We start from the raw sequence: 15,645 nt of genomic DNA on the forward strand, positions 1-15,645 counted from the left end.
GATTGGATTTTTTTGTTTTAAGCATGCATTCCAAAGAAAGTTGATTTTAATCCATGACATTGAAGAGTGTGTTTTTGAGCAACATTCATTCAATGAAAAATGTGTTTAACCATTCAAGTTCATTTTTTTTTTTTTTAGCAACATGCATTCAAAGACAAATGGTTAAACATTCAAGTTCATTTTTTTAGCAACATGAAAACCTGCAAGAAACATGGTTAGTGGTTCCATATGTGCTCCAACCTGCAATGAGACAAAAAAAAAGCAATTTAGTTAGTTAGCCAAAATCTTCAAAAATGAGAGCTTAACTATGGGAAAAATTTTTTAAACTTTTTTTGTTGTTTTTTCTACGCGTAAAAATGCTTAAAATGGTCTAAATCCTACGGAACCTCTAAAAGTCAAATTTTGATTTATACTCCTTTTTTTTTTTTTTTTTTTTTTTTTTTTTTTAGCTACAAAGTGCAGAAATAATAAAGCAAAAATGGAACATAAGCAAGCAGAGAAGACAGTCTGTCAAAATAAGAAGATGCTGAACTATAGAGATGCCAAAATACGAAAAGGACAAAACAGATTTGCAGCACAGAACACAGGTCTGTGACAAGCAGAGATGTCAATTTTCGCAGACACGGATTTTTGTAGATGCAGATTTTTGCAGATGTCGATTTGCGCAGACGCGGATTTTCACAGATGTCGATTTTCGCAGACGCAAATTTTCGCAGATGTCAATTTTTGCAGACAGAACAGGTTGTAGACGCCAAAATTGCGCCAAAAAAAGCTGAAAAATGCAAATTTTTTTTTAGATGGTATTTCTTCTTCCTAAGTGCGTTCTTTAACCTGCAAAAATAAGCAAAACACCCTCACAACACACTCAAACAACAGCAAACATTAGATGGTTAGAAAAATGACATATAGATGAAAATAGATGATTAAATGACCCATAGTGGGGTCCCACCAGGCGTGCCAAAATGTAGAACCAGAATCAATATGCAAAGAACATTAACAAATGAAGTAAACATTCACAAACCAAAAACTAAATTCACATATATGCTTAGACAAAGGAAGAAAAAAGAAGAAGTGCAAACCTCACAAGAAAAAGCACTCCATGCTTTCTTGATTTTGTAGATGTGTCCTTTTGCTGTGGATGTATGCTCAAGATGCTCAAAAGCTTGCTTCAATGGAGATGGGTAATGGCAAATTGGTAGCTTTGTGAGCTCTCAATTTGGCATTATAAGGGTAATATTGATGGCTTTGGTTCTCAAAATAGCATGGTAACTTTAGCTCAAAGATTGTTGATTAAATGGCTTGGGATGGGATTCAATTTATAGGCTAAGGGGTAGAGAGATGGAGGGCTTAGATGCAAGTATGGATGAAGGCTTAAGGAGGGCTAAGATGCACTCAAAGGGGAGCACATGGATTGTGCTTGTTTAGCACCAATGGGAAGGTGACACTTGTCACAAGGACGATGAGTGTGAGAGGGTAGGGTAAAGGGTTGGTTAAAGTCATGATGAGTGGGGTTGAGTATGTAAGATGGATGTAAGAGGAATGAGTGTGGAAGAGGGAAGAGTGTGGAAGATGGGTGTAAGAGTCATGAGTGGGCTTGTAAGAGTCTTTATGTTTTGTAAGAGCACTCATGACTTAGTGGTTGGGTTTTTTTGAGGGGAGACTTTGGTTTGGATTAGGAAAGTCTTAAACTTGTTTAAGGAATGTGACAACATTAGGGGGTGGATTAGGCTTGGGTTTAGGATTAGCTTAGGGATGTTAGAGATGTGCAAGTGGATGGCATTAATGAGGGTGGGTGAGTTAGTGGCTAAGCTTGGTTAGTATGGGTGGATGGGGTGGATTAGGCTAAATGGAGGATTAGAGATAGGTTAGGGGTTTTCGATTTCATTTATCAAATAGATTTATTTAATAAATGGGGATTTTTGGAATTAGATAGAAGAATAGGATTTAATTGATAAATAATAGATTATTTGATTTATCAATTAGCACTATAGATGATTAATTAAATTAATCAACTAGGGGATGACAAAGGATTAATTAAATAGAAATTTAATTAATAATGCCTTTTTAGATAACTAAATAGGATTACTAAAATAGTGTAATCAAATTTAGGTGTCTACAAGCATATCTCATTTTATTAAATTAAATATTCTTTCTAATTCTTCTTTTCAGTTCAAAAATGGAAATTCCAAGTTCACTGCTGATCAAATTAGAAGTGACCCAGATCACTTGCTTTCACACTAAAGTCTATCTGAGCTGACTGACTCTTACACTTAGATCTGAGTTAGTTAACTCCTTTTAATTTGAGAATCTTCCACCTTAACTAAACCTCATCTTCAATCCTAACCGTTGATTGAAATCAATCTCAACTGTTGATGGATTCTAGGAAAATCTATTTAAGAGACCCTCATTTCTTCATTTTAGGAGGTTGAATTGAAGAAGCATCGAATTGCTGCTGCATTTTACACTCATCTAGCTTTAAGATATTCTCATATATTTTCATTCTTAGCTTAATGTCATCTAGATTTAATATGCATACATTTAGTATAATTTCTTTTACATGTTTTTAGATTAAAAATGCATATTTCATTCTAAATTAATTTGCATACTCATATAGACTAATTGCATTCTCAAATCCTTCGTTCTTAGAGGGTCTAGTTGCTTACACCTCAAATTTGAGGATATTAACAAGAAAAATCCCTTTACATAGATGGCAATAGGTCAGCTTGCAAGGAAAATCTTGGGTGAACAATCTCATGTTCATTCCAAGATGAATTCGCAAATAATGACTATGTTGAAGTGTGTGTGAGGTTTAGAGGCCCACAATTCACACATACATTATCTACAAGAAAAATGATTTTGTTGTTTAGATGAGGGGTTTTCCATGGTCAAACCCTAGTTTGGAATCAACCTTAATAATGGAATTGAAATAAAGAATTCTAGAAAGTAGTATAAGTAAATCTAATAATGAACCTATGATATTAATAGATATGCATTTGTATTTGAAATTTAAACAAGTATATTGATATGAAATTTTGAACACAATATTAACAAATGTAAATCAAAATTTCAATAATTATATGCTTAGAATCCACCTTGAAAGAAGTATAAATAGATCTTGAAGATAAATAAAGGATATTGAAAGAAGATCACACCACCATGATGGTTAGATTTAGGGTTTTGAATAATGAATCTTGAATACTTAAACCAAATCCCTTTAAAGGCTTAAATGCTTCAATCCTTGATCTTCAATGGAGAACTTGAATGCTTTACTGATAGATTGCTTACTTGATCTTGAAAAGTAGATAGTTGCTCATAAATTCACTCATAGTATATAGATGGTTCATAGAAAGTGCATAGGTTGTAGATGTAAAGTAGATGTCAAAATGAGGGAAGATGGCTTCCTTATATAGAGATCTAGGGTGTTAGAAATGGAAAAAGAAATATGGAAATAAGCAAAAAATAGGAAAGAATCTAAGCGAGTTAATGCATGAAAATATATTACCATAAAATAGGAGAGAGAAAGCTTCAAGATCCAACTCAATGAGACAAGATATTTGGAAAGGGGAAAGCAAAGAAAACCCCTTGTGACATTATGAATGAGGCATGAAAATCCTAAAGAGAGAGAGAGAGAGAGAGAGAGAGAGAAATCGCTCATACAATAATTGAGAAGAGGAAGAAACCTCATTAGAAATGAGAGAGGAGGGTCATCTCTTAAATAGAGATGACAGAGAGGAGTTAGAATGTAACTCCCATGTCTATGAATGCCACCATTCATAAGTGTGTGAGGCCAAGTGTGAGATTCCTCTTAAGGAGGAATAATCTAAATTACAAATTACAATAAATATTTGTCCTCACATATTCCACTAGAGGAAAAAATAACATGTAGTGGAAAAAGTACAAAAAAGAAATATATTAGGATACCTTGGCTTATATCCTAATATATTATAACAATAAAGAAAGGAGGTCTAACCTTGGTTTATAAACACACCAAGGAAAGATTACAACTTCTAACACCCCGCCTTTAATCTATACTTGGGATAATTATATCAAGGGGTATTCAACCCATAATTCACAACAATCTGCAACTTAATCTTCAATATGAAGTAATTTGATTGTCTTCAAGCCATATGGTACATTTGTAGATCCAGGATAAGTACATGAGTCATTTGAATGTGATCAAGTGGAAACATAGACACATCTTGATATGTGAAAAATCGAGAACGTTCCTTGATGGATCACCTGAAAAAAATAGAGAACAAAAAACAAGACAACTATCCACAAGTAGAATTACATTGAATGGACAAGTTAGTAAAAAAAATGAAGTTATAATAATTTAATCAAGGAGGAACTAAGAGAGATGGGGATAAATGAATGTGTTCACCAACATGCAATGGAGTTAATATGATATCTAAAAATAAGTCATAAGCTCAAAATGATCATAATAGATGCAATAAATCTCTCATATGAATGCACAAATGACCATAGACAAGTCCAACAAATGAAACCTGCATCAATATTGCATCAATCACATGGATATAGACAATCCATTAATGAGTCATCCCACTACAAGTGAATGGGTCGCGACTCCATCACCTACATGACTCACGATCTAGGCAATAAAGTATGCAGAACATTATCACATTGTATATTATCAAAGAAATATAAGAGAGACAATAATAAATAAGTAGAACATGTGCCTCAAGCACCAAATAATTCAAGTTATAGTTTTTCCAAGAATTATAGCTGAAGTGGACCAAAGGAAGGGTTTATTAGGAGTAACAACATATTGCCTTCAAATAAGAAATCCATCATGGACAAGCAACATCATTGGCATGAGGAAAAAGATCAACATGGGTCAAAACAACTTTCTCAAATAAAGTCTCCAATATAGGAGTCCTCCAAGATATGGTAGCCTTGTCACCTATACACTCAAATAATGAGCAAAGTGTAGGAAGTCATACCATGACTAAATCAAAACTAGGAGCATACACCAAGGAGATAAAGAGATTGAAATGGAAAATCCCCATAAAATATCATCCTCGCATTGAGGAATAAAGTGGAACAAATGGAGAGAAACTCCATTGAAGTAAGTGCACACCAATTATAGGTTGGAGGGATACTCCACGGGCCAAATAAGGAAACTATGAGTCAGTTTAAAACTATCGGGTCCACCATAGTTAACCTTGATAAATTGGCTCCCGATGCAACTTACAAAAAAATAAAATTATATAAATCAATGGTATAAAACCATAAAGTTCCAACATGGGCATGGAACGATGCTATAGAAGCATAAAACTACAACCATGTGCAGATAGATCAATTAACTCAAATCATTAAATAATGAAGGCAATAGTGTAAGATAGTCATAAACCTGAATAATTGAGATAAAAAGAAGTATTTGGAAGAGCAATAAGCATAAGTTATTAGTTAAAATCTCCATGCAAGTTAAACACAAGTGAGAAGATATTAAGGATGGGCCCACCATCAAAGACAAGAATCCTCCTAGATTATGGCAAAAAAGGAATTATAAATGAGGATATTTCAAAAAAACTTAACTTTTTATGTTAAAAAAATAATAAAACTTTGATTAGATTTAATATTTAATTCTAAGAAAACTACTCAAAAAAATTTTATCCTTAAACTTCTCCCTTTTTTAACTTAAAAACATGTAATTGTAAATAAAATAGAAGTAAAATCTTATATTAAATGGAAGAGATTTAATTAGTTTAAACTTATATTAAAAAGAATCTCAATAAAGGAGTAAGAGAGATTTGAAGTAAAATATTGCACTTGTGTTTGCAATTGCATATTGAGCTGTCTGACAATGAATGATTACATGCCAAAAATAGGTTGACAAAAGCCAATGATAAAAGCAAATGATGCCTTTGTCAAGAGCTCAAAAAAAAGAAAAAGAATCTTGCATGAAAAGACAAGAAAACGTTACTAAAATAATAGAATTCAAGAATAGTAATAATGCGAATACGTTATAGCAGACTGAAAAATCCAAACAAAATCATAGCTACCCAAAAGAAATACCTATAATAAGTTTATTGTTTCAAAAAAACTTGTTAAAAAAAATGAAAGCATGACCCGAATCCACAAAATCCAAAACCGTAGGCATATCGAGGGCACCTCCCAGCCTGACAACAGAGGGAGCAAAGAGAATCAAACCAACGTAACAATATTTTCCAGTTGGAGCATCCAAGGAGTGGTAAAACTGAGAATTTTAAGCTTTTTTTTAGGTGTGAGGAGTTCGAGTCCGCGCAGAGGATGGGGGTTTGCATCATTAGCAGTGACAGCTGAAGAGAGGTAAGGAGGAAGAGGAAAATTTTCTTTTCCATGACATAGATTTTCATCACTCTCGACAGGTTTTCGGTTTGTATTTTTTGAAAGGAGGCGGAGGAGCTAAGGGTTTGGGGCATATTATTATGATAGGAAGCAGTGTTTATGGACAAATTCTTGCAAATATTAGAGATCTGAAAATACTTCAACAACTTGTTTTCAGTGATAATGCTTTTACTAGAAGGATCCCTCATTCTTTAGGAAACCTGAGTGAGCTGGACATTTTGGATCTTAGCCGTAATAGGCTAGAAGGAGCCCTGCCGTTACAAATTTTAGGGCTTGGATCTCTAGTAAAGCTTGACTTGAGCTTTAACCTTCTGAATGGCACCATTTCTCCTGGCTTAACACTATTGAAAACCCTTGAATTTTTGGATTTGAGCCATAATAAGCTCTCAGGCGGCGTGCCCTCATTTTTGGCCGAATTGCCAAATTTAGCAAATCTTCATCTCAGCGGGAATCCGCTCGGCGGAGCTTTTTCGGACGTGTGGAGTTATCCCAGGTTAAAGTTGAGAAGCTTGGGGCTTTCCTTGGTGGGACTTGTTAGAAAGATACCAAAATCCATTAGTGCCATGAAGGAGCTCAACTATCTCACCCTCAAAAATAACAGGCTCACCGGTTGCATTCCGGCATGGTTTGGTAGACTTCCACAGGTTTACGAGATGAAGCTCAGTAATAATGGTCTTGCAGGATTTGTTCCCTTTTCCATGGATTTTATGAAGAGATTGGGCAAATGGCTTCGCCTGGAAGGTAATCCTGGTTTGTATACTTTTCCTCTTCCTCAGCCAATGAACACCTCAAATTAGCTGGCTGTAGACAGATTTTTTGTTCGACAGGATAATTTCGGCATGCAGAGCTTCGCCACGCCTCCTGCCTCACATACAATCAGTACATTTGGTGCAGACATTGGTAAACCTTGTCAACCACAAGTTGTTGATGTTGGTGAGCTTAAATAGACTACTAGTTTAAATTTGGCTGATGAGGAGGTGCGTAATTACATGGTCGCTTTGAAGCAGCAATGCTTCAATAATATTAGGGAATGCATTTCAGGGTTTATGTTTACAAACTAGTGACTTCAAGCAAGCGATTTGTTTGGAAAACATAAAGAGAACCATAATATATCTGCTTAAACCCTAATATGCAGGTTGCTTTTTAAAAAAAAAAGGAAATAAAAAGAAAATGTTAAAAAGTTGTCACTCAGCCTCAAAAATTCGGTAGCTGCACTTTACTCAGCCTTGAAAAAGGAAATGTCTAAAAAATAGTTCATTGCAAAGAATAGAAATGCAGGCTATTTCTAAAAAAATATATTTAAAGATTTAAAGAAAAAAAAAAGATGTAGATAAGAGAAGATTTTAAATTAATTAATTACTTTTAATATATATATATATATATATATATATATATATATATATATATATATAAGATACATTTAACCAAATAGAGAAATAGTTAAAGTACAATTAAAAAAAAATCAAACTTAGAGTTATGAAGTCTTCCATACAAAAAATATTAGGGAAATTTTTTAATTTTAAATATTGTGAATCTTTAAATTTATATTTTTTTTATCAACAATGTATCAAAACCTACACAAATTAGAGCAAACAAAAGTTAATCGGGTTTGGCGGTAAACCAACCAAATCCAAAAAAAATTCAATTTCTTCCAACTTAAGAAGATTAAAAAAATAGTGAAATCTCTCTCAAGAGTCTCCTTCAAATCGTACCTTCATGCAAACACTCAAAAGCAAAGATTAAACTGCTCTGATACCATGTTAGAAATGGAAAAAGAAATATGGAAATAAGCAAAAAATAGGAAAGAATCTAAGCGAGTTAATGCATGAAAATATATTACCATAAAATAGGAGAGAGAAAGCTTCAAGATCCAACTCCATGAGACAAGATATTTGGAAAGGGGAAAGCAAAGAAAACCCTTTGTGACATTATGAATGAGGCATGAAAAGCCTAGAGAGAGAGAGAGAGAGAGAGAGAGAGAGAGAGAGAGAGAGAGAGAGAGAGAGAGAGCAATCACTCATACAATAATTGAGAAGAGGAAGAAACCTCATTAGAAATGAGAGAAGAGGGTCATATATTAAATAGAGATGACAGAGAGGAGTTAGAATGTAACTCCCATGTCTATGAATGCCACCATTCATAAGTGTGTGAGGCCAAGTGTGAGATTCCTCTTAAGGAGGAATAATCTAAATTAAAAAATACAATAAATATTTTTCCTCATGTATTCCACTAGAGGACAAAATAACATGTAGTGGAAAAAGTACAAAAAAGAAATATATTAGGATACCTTGGCTTATATCCTAATATATTATAACAATAAAGAAAGGAGGTCTAACCTTGGTTTATAAACACACCAAGGAAAGATTACAACTTCTAACATAGGGAAAAAAATCTTTGAGAATGTTGACATAGGAGCATTAAATCCTATTTAAACTTAACCCTTAGGAATAGACCTAGATTAAATTTAATTTAAGATTCTACCATTCTGAAACCCGAAATAGCCAATCCAAAAGTAGGGAAAGAAAAATTCTTGAAGCCCAAGATCCCAAAAATCCCAGAATTTAAAAATTGGACCTGGGGTTAAGGATGAGGTCAACCTTGCCCTAGGTCAGGGTCAAGGTCATCCATGACCTAGGTTAGGGTCGAGGTAAGGTCATGCTTGACCCAGATGCCAAAGTCCTCAATTTTGCAGAACAGTTTGTCAGAAATAGGTTGGAAATAGAGAGAGAGAAGAAAAACATTGGGGAAACTACCATATCCATGAAAATACCCATTCAAGGTGCTTTACATGACCCCAAATCACTTATTCAAAGGGATAAACACTCTTAACATGGAAGTACTTCCATTTTAAGATGATAGACCTCTATCATTGTAGAATATGTTAAACTTTCCTGATATGAACTCTCCACCTCTATCTCATCTCAAGAATTTTATAATCTTACCTATTTCCTTCTCCACTCTAGCCAAAACCACTTAAACATTTGAAAAGCATCATATTTTTCTGTAAGAAACATTACAGTCATCAACAAATAAGATAAAGTACTTATCTCCACAATAACTTTGCACTCCAATAGGACCACATATATCATTATGAACTAATTCCAAAATATCATCAGAACAATTTTTTTCTCTTGAAACTTGACTTAGTAATTTTTTTCCAATTGACATTATTTGCACATTACCTTATCCACTTTACTCAGTCTTGGAAATCCTATTAATCTTTTTTTCTTGCTAATCTCAACTAAATTATTAAAATTCACATGACACAACCTTTTATGCCATAGCCAAACATCTTCATATTGTGCAAATAAGTATGTATCTCTGGAAAGGTCTAGATAGAATAAATTACCTCTTATTTTCTCTATACTTCCAATTAGTTCAATAATAGCATCATGCATTTTTTCTTTCTTGTTTAGAAATCTAACCTTGTAGCTAGAACTGATCAACTATGCCACACTCAATAAGTTATATTTTAGACCATCAACCAAATATCCAATATAATATCTAATCTTATATTCAAAATAGATAATCCTTTAAATTTCGCATAACATGGTGCATCATTTCCAAATTTATCACTATTACAATTGTACTGAATCAATCTTTCAAACATACGTATATCACTAGACATATGATGTCAACATCCACTATCAACTATCCATCGATAATTTTTTCTTATATGTGAATTAGGAAAGTATTTTCACATCTCGCATCTTCATTAGAATCATCTTTCATAGAAACATACACAAATTCTTCACCATTTTCATTAGAACCACTACCAGAACTATCTTCAACAATGTAACAGTATTTCTTACCTTTTCCTTTGTAGTCTCTATTACGTCTTCCATCTATGTTATCTCACTTGTCTCAGTACTTGTTGTCCGTCCTCTAATCCTTTTCATCTTTATTAGGATACCTTACATTAATATGACCAACTTGATTGCACATGAAATAGATAATAGGAATTTTACCTTTATATTTACCTTTTCCTCTAGGTAGCCTCTTAGCCAATAACACCTCAACTTCATCAAGTTCTTCATCTTAGTCATTGTCAATATTCACATGTCTTATTTTCCTCTCCTTTCTAGAACCATCAAGAGTTGGTTTTTATTTAAAATAACTTTCAACATTAGTAAGGGAGTAATTATCAAAATTAGCCAACCCAAAATTTGCAAGTTTGCAAACTAGACTATCCAATGTGAGATCATTACTAGGTGTACATCTCAAATCTTGTATTGTAGACACTGTAGTAGAATAAATATGAAGTAAAGTTCTCAGTACCTTGCTAATCACTATCTCCTTAGATATTTCACCTCCAAAACTCCTAATAGCATTTCACAACTTCTTTAATTCTTGCAACATATTGTGCTATATTCTCACCATCATTTACTCTCATGTCATCAAACTTTCCTCTTATACTTTTTGCTTTTTCTCTCATCACATTTGAGTCTCCTCCATGAATTAATGCTAACTTGTCACATACTTTCTTTTCATTTGTACATCCTTTTACCTCACCAAATTTAGAATATCTTAGAGAAGATGCAAGTTCAATCATAATTTGGTTATGCTCTTGCATCTATTTCATTTGTTCAATAGGCATAGGTCTAGGAAATTTAATGTACTCAATTTCAAGATAATAAAGTTCATAATACCCAATACTTGATAGGTGAAATTTAATACCACACACAAGAACCAAGAGCTCTTATACCAATTGTTAGAATATTTGGAATAACTAGAGGGGTGCGAATTAGTTATCCCAAGGTCTTGATGTATACAACAAAAAATTAAAACATCAAAAAACTTAACCCAATAAATCACTGCTCAAAACTATTTGCTATAATCCATCTTATTCATTCTATTGATCTCTCTATTCTATATATGTCAAATTGCAAAAACTTATCACAGTCAACAATAAACTTAAACTTAAAATAGTAAGTAGCATAAACACACAATAAACATCCACACAATGTTTAACACCAAGATTTAACATTGAAACCTAATTTTGGAAAAACTATCATTTACATGCTACCACTTTTTCACTCTTCTAAAGTGAGCTCTGTTAGGAGCCACCTCTATTTAAGGTTACAAAACACACTATTAGGTGTGACTTTGTTAAAGGATTTAATTACCCTGTTAGAAGTATCCTTCATAGGGGACTTAAGAACACTCCATTAGAATGTCACCTTGATTAAAGGATTTACAAATGACTATTAGGTCAACCTTACCAAGAGGATCTTACAATTTCTATAATGGTTAGAATGTAACAATGAAACTTTGTTCTAATAACATACAACTCACTTTGTAAATTGAGACCTCTATTCGGCTCAATTGTGGTTCATTGACTACACTCCATAATTCTCATCATCTCAGTTATGCTTGGAAACTCTTTGAAAAATTCTTCACCTCAAAAACTTCAAACAACTCCTTGTAAGTTAGTCACCACTTGTCTTCACAAGTTTTTTAGTCCAACAACCCCCAAAATATATCTGATACCTTCTTAAGTAGATAGCTTTGATCTTTTGCTACTTGATCACAATCATAGATCTTAGGGTTTACAATGAGATTCAAAAAATTCAATGAATGTTTCCACCTTCTTTTTCTTCTTCTCTTCTCAACACTTCTAGAAACATCTTCTCAAATCTTAGCCTTTGATCACTCAATTAATCCTTTCCTTGTATTAATTAATACAACTCATCAATCCTTATTGTCAACATATTTTTCTTATTCCAAGATTTCAACTATGTCAACTACAAATCTTGATTCATTCACAAACTATTCTTTTGTTGTCACTCTATCATCAATATGCCTTTATGCTTAATCCTCATTAGATCACTTGGTCGATACTTTCACTTGAAAATCACTATTACTTGACCAGCATAGATATGTTCGACAATGCTAAAGTTCCTTAGTATTCTTCTTCAACTTCTTCATTGACCATGCAATATTGATACTCAGCCAAAATTATCATCATGACTTGTTTCAGCTTTGAACATCATCCAACTATCACCTTCACTTCATATATTGATTAAAAAAAAAATTATCTTGTCAAGTACCAACTTATCAAGTTCTCATTGTAATTCCATATCACTTTCACATCTCAACTCAACCTTTCACTAAATCATCTTATGATCTCTTATTTTAAAATCCTCTTCATCAGTCAAAAGATATGTCTCTCTACACTATTATTGAATGTCTCTCTAGTAGGTTAGACACCTATCTTACCAATAGGTTTGGCATCAATGACAATATAAAAAGTGTTCTAGTTCGGATATCAAGAATTGTAGCTCCAACACTCCTAAACCCCCACTCTATAACCCCTAAACCTCTCTCTCTCTCTCACACACACACACACACACACACACCCCTAACCTCTATTTGTGTCTCTATCTAACTCTTAACCCTACTCTCTATAATACTTAAATCATCCTCTCTCTCATTAACCCCTAATTCCCCCTCTCTCTCTATCCCCTTATCTCAAAATCCTAATGTCTCTTTGTATCTCTATCTAACTCCTAACCCCCCCTCTCTCTCTCCCTCTTTCCTCCTCCCTCCCTCTCAAATTCCTAAACTCTCTTTGTATTTATATCTAACTCCTAACCCCCCCTCTCTCTATCTTCTCAAAACCCTAACCGTTATCCCTCTCTCACTAACTCCTAATCCCTAACCAGCACACCCCCCCCCCCCCCTCTCTCTCTTCCACTAACCCCCATATCTCTTTTTCTAATAGTTCTACATAACCTAATCAACTTATTAGATCCTAAGGACATTATAGTTAGGACTCAATAACCCAATCAGGCTAGTGAAAAGTGTAAATAGTTTTTATAATGGTTATTATGTTGTTTCCTTGTGGCCCACAAGATTCTCCTTCTATTTCACATGTATTTCTGCACTAGGTATGCAATTTTTTAGTTTTTTTTTGCTTGGGAATGTTGAATTTGATCTATTTTCTTGTGCCAACATCTTCTTTTATGTTTCTATTTTATGATTGAGTATAAAATAATGATGCAATTTTGTATTTGATCATTTTTTTTCATGTTATTGTTTAAAGGGAAATTTTCTTGGAAATGATGAATTTGTACTATTTTCTTTTGTGCACATGCTATTTTATGTTTGTATCTTGTGATTGAGCATAAAATAATGATGCAATTTTTTTGCATTTTGCATTTTTAATTTTCATTTTGTTCATCTTATTTTTTGTAGGGAAATCTACATCTACAATCATGGGAAAGAACAAGAGAGGAATGATTAAAAAATGAGAGGCAACAAAGGAACAAACAAGGGAGTGTATGAGGTGATTAGATGAAGGTACATCATCAAATGCCACCAATGTAAGTGATGAAAATATACCTATTGATATTGATGTCATAAATGCACCTAATTTGACAAACAAAAATGTTCAACATACCCAAATTGAAATGATTATGACAAATACACCTATGTCACCCAATGCCCCTAATGCAACATCTCAAGTTGAAATGATGAATGCACATAATGAAAGTAATGTAAATATAGAGCATGCACCTACATTAACATCTCCTAGAATAATTTTTAGCAAATCAAAGTTTCTAATTGACACTAATAAAAATATTTTCAATCCAATGCATGATAAAATACCAAAAAGAAATTATTAGAAAGATTTGGAATAACAATTTTGAAAAACTAAATTAAAGTGGAAGATTCCAACTAGTTTTTGAAATGCTTGAAAATCTAAAATTTAGATAGATAATAAAAATTTTGGGGGGTAAAAGCACAAACTTTTGTCACCTTTTATAAAGAAATAGGATATCAGAATGCGACAATTCAACATTAATGACAAAAAAAATGGTATTTGTGTTTAGAATTTGAAGATGATGTAAACTGATGAAATGTGTAGAGTTGGATAAATTTTATGCCTATAATTTTTATAATTTTTTGAGTAAGAATTTATTCATTTTATTTTATTTTGAAGTTCATTTTTTAACTGCAAAAAATATAGGGTGTAGTTCCTGTCAAACAAGTCTATGCAAATCATTTTTTTTGTTCTGATTTGAAAATATCTTATAGATGACATGTATAGCTAGGGAAAAAAAAGAAATAATTATTTTTGATGTATATTTTCTTTGTTATAAATACTCAAGCTCGACCTTATCAGAATCCAACATTTTTTCCTCCTGTCAAAACCTCCTATCAAATCTACATATTCTTGAAAAATAGTTACATACTCATGAAGAGGACTCTCTCCTCTAGAAATAAATATATATTTTTTGATTTTTTTGATATGATTTAATATTTTTTTTCCTTTTTTGAGGGAGAATCTTTTGAAATGCAAAATTATTGACTTCTAATATTTTAAAATTATAACATATTATAACTCATGAAAATAGTCAAAAAATTATATAATGATGATATTGAGTCTAAGATCTATTAAAGGGTATTTTTAGTTTTTGAAAAAAATGATTTTTTATAGAGAAATGAGATTTGACCAAAATAGGTTTTGGGATTCTAAACAGTGATACAAATTTGTGCTTACCCTAGGGTTAAGAACATTTGAAAATAGTAGTGAAAGAAGCATTGTTGGAAATATCTTTGATGCATACCAATCCATTGGTTCAAACGTATGTAGTAAAGATGCTAATACAAGTCGACATGTCCTCACATCATCCATAATGGGGAAGGAAATGAAATTTTTTTGTATGATAACAAAAACAAGTAAATCATTAAGAATAAGTAGAACAATGTTAGTTAAAGCGTTAGTGAGGTGAGAGAAAATTGAGAATTCTAATGGTACTTCTTTTTGGTCATTCCAAGGTAGACTCCCACATAAGGATAATGTTATTTTTGATTCACTAAGAATATTAATTGAAAATTTTTGGCGTGACAACACAAAGGCTTTAGCAAAGAAAACTTATGTTGTCAAAAGACGAATTGGAAAAACAAACCATGAGCTACATACAAAACATTTTTTTGGATGTGATTGAAACACAATTTTATGAAATATTTCTTCAAACATTTCCTCAAATTAAAATTAGCCAAAACACTTTTGAGATCACCAAACCATTCTATGTTAAGATAGATCATACACATACTACATATTATAGGGTTTATGTTGAGTTTTCTAAGCATTATGATGTTTATCATTATATATGTTGTACTTTGCATACTAATAATATATTGTAGGAATGTGGTCTAAAAGTGCTTCCTAAGTCACTGAGAGAATTTATTGTAAGTGTACTATGTAAACGAGATGATGGGTGTATTTATTATAAGACCATGTGTTTGAAAGGATTTTTCCCTCAATGTGGTGGTTTGAAAAAGTTTCAT

The sequence above is a fragment of the Cupressus sempervirens genome, chromosome 4 (assembly GCF_028749045.1).
Source record: "Cupressus sempervirens isolate cs-2001-9-10 chromosome 4, ASM2874904v1, whole genome shotgun sequence".
Lineage (NCBI taxonomy): Eukaryota > Viridiplantae > Streptophyta > Pinopsida > Cupressales > Cupressaceae > Cupressus > Cupressus sempervirens.